Source organism: Chelonia mydas, chromosome 4 (genome assembly GCF_015237465.2).
Source record: "Chelonia mydas isolate rCheMyd1 chromosome 4, rCheMyd1.pri.v2, whole genome shotgun sequence".
Classification (NCBI taxonomy): domain Eukaryota; kingdom Metazoa; phylum Chordata; order Testudines; family Cheloniidae; genus Chelonia; species Chelonia mydas.
This window is the reverse complement of record NC_057852.1, coordinates 62,470,072-62,480,962: the sequence shown is the minus strand read 5'-3', so window position 1 is coordinate 62,480,962 and position 10,891 is coordinate 62,470,072.

Below are 10,891 nucleotides of genomic sequence, written 5' to 3'. Positions count from 1 at the left end.
TCATAGAGGTAAGGCTCCACAAGGGTGGGTCAGTTTGCAGACCTGAACTATTACAGTTGTGTTGAAAAGTATCTCCATAATGCTAGCTTTCTTAATTCTCTGAAGCCTGGTTTTACTACTGCTCCCCCACACCAGCTCTTTGTGTGGATGTGCTTAAATACCCCAAAAGACTGATTCTTAATACAGGCAGTTCATAAATTAATAATGTCTTCAGTTTTGATTTTACTTCTTTAGGAAAGAGGAAAGCCAAAGCAAAATAGGAGAAACAATGAGTTGTGAAAATCAGTGTTGTGACTTGACAGAGTTATCAACAGATGATATGAGAGAAATCTTGGAATTTAGATTTATTGACTGCTGGAGCAGTAGCTCCCTGTGGACTGGAAAGATGCATAAATATTAATAAGATGAGATTCTTCACATTCCTGAGAACTGAGATTTTGAAGACCATTGGTATGTGGCCCCATTCCAGCTTTTATGTATAAGAGACAATTACTTACCACTCATGTATATAAAGCTGTAAGCTATTCTCAACCTTGACTATTCTGATTGTATTGCTCCACTGTAATATTTGTATCTGTGTGGATCATTTACTAGCGATACATTGCTAAATGAGCTCTATACTATTGAAGGCAAACAGGTATCCACTGGGAATAAATAATATCTTAAACTGTTCGAATTTGAGACCTATTTGCATTTTGTAATTAGTGCTCCATATAAAATGCCCCTGCAACTACAGTAGTACTAATATTAATCATCATAATGATTAATTATAGCAGTGTCAGACACAATCAAAAACCCCACACAGTTGACAAGATAAGTGCCTAAAGCTTATGATTTCACTCTCAAATGGGAGGGAAAATGTAGCCAATATGTAATAATTAAATTACATATATAGCCACTATAAAAATAATTTAGCAACATCTTCTGTTCAGATCGTTTGGGTTTGTTTAGCCTGCATCAAGTGCTCTAGCTACAGGCCAAATTCTGTCACTGACATTCTGACCTGGTTTGGGGCTGTGCAGAGCTTTGACTGAGGGTGGAACATGTAGCACTGCATGGCTGATCCTTGGCTTTTCTCAATGTTTCTTGTGTGGTTCATGGATCACATGGTACTTTTGTAGAGGAGTTGGAGATAGAAAATGAAATGTCATACATCGCCACCTTTGCTTTATAGCTGCTCCGCTGGAGGTTTTTCTTGCCTTTGATAATTGCCGGAGGCAGAGTGGGGACAGAGATCCCCAAATCCTCAGCTGGTGGAAACAGTCATAGCTCTATCAACTATACTGATTCACAACAGCTGAAGATCTGTCCAAGGGACTGTATCTGTTTTTAAAATAATTCAATCACCTTTTATTTGGCGACACTTCCACATAATTACATCCCATATCAAATTGTTTAAAACTTCCACAATGGGATATGGACATTCCCTTGGGAGAAATTGTCTACTCTTGAGCAAATGCCTTATGTTTCCCCTTTCCGCCGCAATCTCATCTTCTTTACCTGATGATTCCAATACACTACCTGTGTCACAAGGCTGTTTAGCAAGCAACCTTCATCCCACAATAATGAGCAAAATTACTGTGTGAAGCTTTTCAAAGACCATAACCAGTGGAGAGGAATCTAAATGTTCAGGATCCCTTTGGAAGCAAAAGGATGCAGGGTGCACTACATCTGATGCATGATCTACATAATGAATGATGTAAAATATGTGATATGAATTCTCATCTTTATATCAACCAGTTTTATGTCAAATGAAATATGCATGATTGCTTCTCAATTAATCAGAGAAATTAGAGATTGAAAAAGATTTATTAGGTTACCTCCTTCAGTGGAGGAATAATTATTATTTTGGTGCCCTGTCCATTTGGTGTTGGTAAGGTCTATTGTTTGCTGTGTGTAATCCCGAGAGAGACAGCTAGGTAGAGTTATGAAAATTTTGGAATGAAACTGAGACTTATGGGTCTCGGGGACTGCTCAGCCATGCTAGGAGAAAAGGCTTCTTGTACAACCTCTGCATATCCATTACAATCTGATCTTGAGGAATAACACAAGTGAAATCTGCACTTCAGTTTGGATTTAGATGAATGCCAAAAGAATTGGGAAGATCTAATGGATTTTTATCTCTAGATCTGACAGCGTCCTTTGGGGCTCATCAAACAAGTAGACAATTTTAGGCTACATCTGAATAATATAAATTACAGTGTAGGTTCTGGTTTATTTTTTAAACTGTTCATCCAGACTTTTCTTACCATTATTTATATGTTTATAATAGTAGTGTCTAGAGGCCTCTGCTGAGATCAGTTGTGCCCTGTTCAAATGGAGTAAGAGTCATTTTCCCTGCAAAAGAGCTTTTTTTTTTTTTTTATGGTGCAAGTAGAAATTCGGAGGCAGGGAGAATGTTGTTCCTCTACTTACCTGGTGTGTGATGTGTTTAACAAAGTGCTGCATAATCTGTCATTTAAACAAATGTAGCCATAATGATAATACTATTTGAAAGCTATTTTATTGTTTAAGGAAAGTGGCCCAGCAAACAAATACAGAACAAAGATAAATGTTAACACTGCATCTTTGTTATTATCATGATATCATCAGTAGATAGCTATTGTGCAAAAAATGGAAAGGCTACCTAAATGGCTGGACAAATAGGGTCACTTCTAGATGACCTAGGGATGGTTCTTCAAGCAGCTCTGGAGCAAGACCCGTTAGAGACAGGAGCAGTTCAAGCACAACCATTCAATTTGGCTCAAGGTTCTGTGTGTGACTTTCTCCCTATTTGCTACTCCAATGTTTTGACAACTGGAGCGGTTCACACCTATAGAGGTTTGTAGTGGAGTAAATAGGTAATGTATGTGTCCAGAAGTGAGGTGAGTTCATTGGCAGAAAGAAAGCGAGATGGAGGTTCTGCGTTCCCTAGGAGAAGGGGGGAACTTAAGACATACCTGGTCTGTGAGAGGCATCATGACTCCACAGGTAGCTTAAATTATCACACAGAGCTCGCAGTCGTCTTAAAGGAGCACTTACTGAACCCTACATGGCACTAGAGCATGAATAGTATAGATCATACTTGTACTGATGGGTCTTTTGACCCACAGGTTACCTGCCTGCAGCTGCAGGTAAGGCATCATTGCTAGAAGTCGCATCACTAGCGCCACAGCAACATCTGATCCCTTTGTTTCCATCTCTGTCTCTTGGTTTTTGTGCCTTATTATAAATGGCTTTCAACATCTGCCCCTCCTGACCCGGTAATTGATGCCCCCTTCCTGTTCTTCACATCTTCTCTTTAAAATGTGCTTCTTCTATGGAAGTACAAATCCATTGTTAACAGCATCATTATTGTGTTTTTTTTTAAAGTACTTACCCCACAAGCTGTATGTATTACTAACCAGAGGTACTGTATGATCGTATAGCTGTTATCCTCATTTTCCCTGCTCTTAGCCCTATGTTGTCATGTCTTAGGCTAGGACCCTATCTTGGAACCCTTTGTTCACTCAGCTAGTTCTTGCTCAGATGAGCAGTCTTACGTTCAAGTCAGTATATTGTTACAAGATCAGGCCCTAAGAACCCTTAGGGCCAAGGACAGTGTCTCTCATTTATCCATGAAGACTCATGGCACACAAGAGGAGACTTTTGAAGTTTACAGTGGGCACACAGTATGTTTCTGTTCCCTGATTGGATGAGCATAGCTCTTAGGGAGCCTGATTCTTCAAGGTACTCAAGAATGTTCATGACTTAAGGCACATGAGTAGTCCCATTAAATGTGCATGCTTATGTGTCTTGCTGGATTGGGGCCAGAATCAGGTTTCTGGTGTGAAGGCTCATGTCTGAATTCAAAATTTGCTTTTCCCAAATATTCTTCCATATTTTCTCTTAAAGTGTGCTGTTACCACAAACATTCCCCCTAGTTTACTCATTCATTAGAATACTCATGGAAGCAAGCACAAAGGAGTATGGAGAGGAAGGGCAGTGGTGGTGGTGTGGTTAAACACGTGGACTGGGAGTCAGGAGACTTGGAATCCTGGCTCTGCTTCAGACTTTCCTGTGTGACTTTAGGCATTGTGTCTCAATGCCCCATCTGTAAAATGGGATAAGAATACTTCCCTGTCTCAAAGGGGTATTGTGAGGATAAATATTTGTGAGGTGCCAGGGGACAAAGGCCATATATGGAAAGTGATTAAATAGATTAAACAAAAGTTGAAGCAAATATATTTAAAGTTTTGAAAGAGCAATTATAAAGCACTTGCCCAGCTCTATTCAACATACATGCCTACTGTGCCTATTACCAGTGCCTAAAAGTCAAATTGATACCACATATCTGTGATTGTTTCAATGAATTAATGTTGAATTTTGAATTAGGTGGGTTTTGCATGTGAACATTTCACACAGCTCAGTGCTAGCAATGGGTAAACTGATCAAAATGGAGTTTTCCCCTCAGGTATTATTTTTTTACTTTTAAACTCAGTTAAACATTATTCATAAAAACAAGCCCCCACTCAAAACTCATTATTATTTTCTTCCAGTCCCTGGTTTCTAGTTCTAAATCATAGCTAACATATGTGAACTAGAACAAGTGTACTAGGTAATTTTCTTACTTCTACCATGTGGGTCTGGTATCCTTTTTGCCCATTTTAACTAACATTCAGTGCTCAGCATCTCATAGTATTCCCCAAGCACATAAAGGAATCTTTATTTTCATACCCTTCAAAAAAAGTACTCGTCATTCTGCAATAATGGTCCCTAGGACTGTTGGGCAATTTTGGTGGAGCACCAAAATGATTCACCAATTCAGACTGAATACGGTGAATAATTTCCTTAAAAAGAAACCTGAAAACAAAAATGCTGAAAATGTCAAAATGGTGTTCATTCTACCAGATTTTTCCCCCCGTTTTGTAAAGAAAACAGCAGCAAATGGATATATTCTGGTCCCCATTTTTTCTAAATTGGGGCATCACATATGATAGAGGCAATAGGACAACATAACAGGAATTATAGGGTGGATATACAATAGTCCCTAGTGGTAATTCATTTTGCTTTAACTTCGCAGTGGATTCTCTGGGGGCTGAATTACTGGCTTATACAATAGGGTGGCAGTTCCATCTCTTCAATGGAAAATAACTATAACATTCTGGCTTGAGTTTACCTAGGGAATAAATTATGACTATTTTATATGTATGTTCTAAATTGTGCTTTGTTACATCTGTGGAAATCCAGAGTAATTCCACCTATAAACTGGTGTAATTGCCAGCAGAATTTGGCCCTATGAGCCCACTTCCAAACACAGTCAGCAAGGGGACAGTAAAGCGTGCACAGAACTAGATCTACTAATGACTAGGAGTGACCCTTCTGGAACAGCTCAGGCGCATGATGAGACTCCAAAGCTCCAGACACACTGCAATCAGAAAACTAACATTAGCTCAGACAGGATGCATGAGTCAAAGATATTGCAATGAGATGAAAAACATGGTATTCAGGCATCTGCCGCCCTCCAACTGCCAGGCACTATTTGCGGTTCATGCTGCTGATCGGAGCATACTGGAAAAGAAACAAAAACAGTTTAAATTGGGTTTAGCAGCTAACACCTCTCATGTGACTTACTGAAAAAGAGAAGGTTTTAGCTGCAATGCCATGGACAGGGGACAGCCTGTTTTTTTACTTTTTTCAAATCTGTCCATCTGAAATGGTAAGGTTTACAAGTCTGAAACTCAGAGTCTACGCTGATTAGAAAAAAAGCACATGTGGTCGTAAAGGCTGAGGTCAAGATTATGCTGTCTATTTTCTTTTATAACAGGTTCCTCTACTGAATTAATACTTGGGGTTCACACACAAACCAAAATAGTGATCTTATGATATGGCCCATTTATCTGGTTTGGCTTAGAGGCTAAATTAAAAACCGGAGCCTGGTGACCTTGGTCAGATTTTAAAATAGTTATTCCTCTTTCAGACCATACTTCACTTCAGTAGTAACACTTACAGGTATTTGGATGAATGACTGTAGTCAGCAAATGTTTCAACAACACAGGACATGACCTTCCATATACAAATTATGCCAAATAATGTGAATTTGCTGTGAGTTTTGGATTGAAACTATTGTGCTAATAAGGGAAAGTGTCTTTCCCTTCCCCACAAACCTTTATCTGAAACATGAACTAAATGTGAACTATATCTTGAGGTTTGCAAAAAAGTGATTATATTATTTCATTATTTGTCATTTTTTATGCCCTACTTCTTGGATCCAGCCAGACAAGAGACCTGACTTTCTTGCCACATCAGTTTTGCATTCGTGCAACTTCATTGATTGCAGTGGTTATTCCTGATTTATACCAGTGTAAGAGAAAGGAGAGTCAGACCCAGGAAAAAAAGCTATTCTCCTGGCATTTCTGGCATTTTCCAGAAGCAAGATGTACCGAAACTCTTGAGAGAGGGTCTGTTTTCTTGAAATTTCCAGGCCAGTTATATTCACCCGAGAGGGTCTGATAGTTTAGATAATCATTACCTCAGCCTCTGAATATTTTGTTATTGTTATTAAATAGACCTAAACAGTTATTAAGATGGTTTTTACTGTAGTCATTCTTCTTTCATCTTTTATACAGATAGAGTCGATTTCAAAATAGTTTTGTGGGGAAAAAAACTGCACAGCGAAACCCCATCAGTTATTTTTAGACACACTATAGTAAGAATAAAAATGACCTTATGTTTGCTGTTAAATGTTCAGCTCCTTTTCCTAGCTTTGTAAAACTGAAAAATAAGATTGTTATATATTTTTACTTGTAGCATTTCTCCCACTTACTAACCTTCTTTACAATAAATCAAGGAGATTGCATTTGTCAATGGGATTTGACTCAATGAGTGTAGGATTGCTTGCTTAGATATAACTGTGGGCAGAATTTGACTCTGTATGTATGCGTCCCAAACTCTCAATCTCTAAGTTTGTGTCAGTGCATTGTTTGGCCTATTGATTACATAAAAGGGCCCATTTTATTTTATAGAATAATTGATTGCCTCCAAGCATTGATTAACCACCAGAGTTATCTTCAATCAATCCCAACTGACCTAATTCTATCCTGTGAACGAACCCATCAGCTTTACTGATAAAATCCCCAGTGGGAGAATTGCATTAGGATATGTAGGGATCTGCCTAGACTGTCAATTTGCTTGATTTGTTAACTGAGGCAAAAGCTCAGAAACTTTGGCTAGAAAATTGCTGAGCTTTCAACAATTAGAATCACATTTGCTGTGGCTACTTTATTCCAAAAGCAAAACCTAATAATGTTTTTGCTGCTTTATTGTCTATATCAAAGTGAGGTAGTCTCCTTGCCTTATAAGGTAAACTTTAGTCGATAACTGTCTGTCAGTCAGATACTTTATTTGACTAGATTGGTGTAGCTAGAAGGTCTTGCCAAAGGACAATTAGGACATCTACTGCCCAGAATATTTATTGTAGAACAGCTCAGTTATGTGAAAAACAACTTTTAAATGATGTGACTGTGACTGTTTTATTGTGCTTCTTTAGATTTGGTAGGAGTAGATTTTCTTTGAAGACTTCTAAGGTTTCCTTTTGATTTCTTCCGAAACATTAACTGAACCCTCCCCCCAACCAAAAAAACAACCCACCTTCAAAAGAATAAAGACAAAAAATATGTTGAACATTATCCCAACAAACCTTTCAATAATGTAATAGCTTGTGAGAGCACTTTAAGCTTTCCATAGCTTTAATTTCTGATCTGAATAGTTTCTATACATTTTGTAGTAAGCAAAGAAATTATATGTAGAATCTCAAAAATAGATATGGAGGGCCAGATTCTCAGCTGTACCAGACCTCCACTTTGTGCAGATGAAGGGAATGTCAGGGGAAAGGTGTGTCTAATCTGCCTGGGTGCTACTCTAAATTATGCCACTTGCAACAGCCCCTAATGGTCTGTTACACTAGCTGAGGATCACTGGAATGCAGTAGTGTTTTTGTATACCTTTTCATTCTAGCCATGCCCCCAATACATTACCTGTGCCGGAGGTTCCTAGTTGGATTGCTCCATGGCACCCAAGGATTCTCTTATGTGAGAGGAATGCCTTGGTAACTGCCATCTGCTTTCACCTCCAGAATGAGGCAAACAGCCAAGGGAGGCAGAGGAGAGGCTCTGGGCGAAAGGGTGAAATTCAGCCACCCCAAAATGCAAGGGTAAGCATGAGCAAGAAAAAATAACTGGACATTAATGCCCTCAGATTTCTATTTGCTATTGCAATTATTACAAAAAATAATTGAAGTCCTGACTATGGGTTAACTTTGAGTTTACAAAGCAGGGCGCACCGGCATTCTCCAAACATCATTAGAAAAACAGCCAGTTCAAACATCCTGCAAGTAAAGCTTGTGGCAAATGGCTTTGGACTCCATACAGAAGAAGGTATTATGCACAAAGATGATACTTATGCTTAGTAAAGGAAACTACAAATTGTGAAATATTTGGCACTTATTTGTTTGAAAGTGTAGTAACCGTTGCATCAATATGCAGAACTCAGAGTATTCTCAACATTGGGATGTTTCATTTTCTGGCCACAAGGATAAACAGAAAAATGGAAAGAGTTTTCGAACACTGTAGTCAAACATGAATCTTTATCGACTTTTTGGAACAAAGTACAGTTTAACAGATTATCCTGGTGAAACTAACAGAAAAACTGCAGATATGTCTTTGGGAAGTCAAATGTCCCTTTCAGTGCATATTTGATACAATAGGCCTTTTATAATTTTGTGTAAGGTATGTGCAGTCATAAAGAATTACGCAGACTGTTAAGGAGGAGTGCTTTTACTTTAGACAGATAAGGATCAGGTTAGCATTAGTGGTGCCAGTAATCAGATAAAATTTCACTTCAAAACTGGTGCTATGCTGATCTACCTGTATTCGTTACCACTGTTGTAAGCTATGAATTAGGCCCTGGCCTAATTATAATAGTTTAAAGTCAGCAGTATGTCATTACTAACTTTCTAACTATGGAGATGCTGGTGGTGAGCCCACAGGTGCTGTTCTACTTAGACCTCCACTTAAAGCATCACTTAAATTCCACTTTAATGATTTGAAATTCTTCACTAAATTGGACACATTAACTCTGCAAAAGATAACGGATCCCTCACCCTCCACCCTGGATTTAACTGTAAAGATTTAAAGAGGAATGATTTAAAAATGCTCCCCTTTGAAAAAGTGGTTAAGGGAAGAGCTGATATATTCTTGTCTCTCTAAAACCACAAATGCCCCCAAACGCCAAGCTGGAGATGTGCGTGCACACCCACAGAGTCCCCCAACTTCTCAAGCTTAGGCCACATTTCTAACTTACATAAAAATAAAGTTATTCTTATTCATTGACTGAACAGTTTCCACTCACTGCTTTCCTTCTGCAGTGCTGTCATCCGGCTTCCCTTCCAGTAGATGTGATCAGCATACTGGATCCTCTGAGCCTGGGAGTTAGTCTGGCTTAGCAGGGGAGGCAATGGGGTATATGGGAAGAAATAGGGCTATTGAGGGAGCAGGGTGTTGTGCAGAGAGAGAGAGGGAGAAACCTTAAACTATTGGTCCTCCCCCTCTCTGTGTCCCATCTATGGCCCTTTTTTATCTTGCGGCCTGGGGACAAGGGAGCTCAATGTGTCTCGGGACATGGCTGTGCTACAGCTGCAGCTCTGCAACTATACTGTTGTAGCCTTGTAGTGTCCATGCCTCCTGCATTGACAGACGGGGTTTTCCCATTAATGTAGGTAAACCACTTCCCTCCCTGGCGGTAGGTAGGTCAGTGCAAGAATTCTTCTGTCAGCCTAGCCATGTGTACACAGGAGGTTAGGCCGACTTCACTAGGACACTCGGAGGTGTGAAAAATTCACACTCCTGAGTGATACAGCTAGTTTCCATCTAAATTTTCAGTGTAGACCACCGCTCCACAGCAGAATCATGGACTCACCACTTTTATCTGCAAAAATGGTTTTGAAACACTTTCTGTATTAATCCAGCTCTAAGCCATCCAAAGGGAATAGCTATAAATAAGCATGTATAGTAACAGGCATGATTCTAATAAATCACCTACTTTTTATCACCCTTGAAAACAATTTAATAAGCAACTTAACTGTTCAGAGGGAGAGCCAATCTAGCATATGCCATCATTGAAATAATTCTTCAGAGTAGCTGTATCAAGATATATATGCAACATTATAAGAAAACTGTGCAGTCAATAAACAAGTATAGAATGTCTATAGTTATGACACTTCACATAAACATTTATTTTTTAATGTTACTCCTCTTGCTTTTTTCTTTTAAACATGCTGGCTAGTTCCTAGAAGATGTAGCAACTTCCTCAGTAAGTAGTGAAAGACAAAACTGCACTACATTTCCTGGAGAAACTATAACAACACATTTCCAGATAATTACAAAATGAGAGAGAGAGTGAGATTTATTATTCAGACCATTAAATGAAAGGAACTCAACACCCAACAATATCAGAGGGGTAACCGGGTTAGTCTGTATCCACAAAAACAATGAGGAGGCCGGTGGCATCTTAAAGACTAACAGATTTATTTGGGCATAAGCTTTCGTGAGTAAAAAAACTTCACTTCTTCAGATGCATGGAGTGAAAATTACAGATACGGCATAGATATAGTGGCACATGAAGAGAAGGGAGTTACCTTACAAGTGGAGAACCAGTGTTGACAAGGCCAATTCAGTCAGGGTGGATGTGGTCCACTCCCAGTAATTGATGAGGAAGTGTCAATATCAAGAGAGGGAACATTGCTTTTGTAGTGAGCCAGCCACTCCCAGTTCCTATTCAAGCCCAAATTAATGGTGTTAAGTTTGCAAATGAATTGTAGCTCTGCAGTTTCTCTTTGAAGTCTGTTTTTGAAGCTTTTTTTGTTGAAGGATGGCTA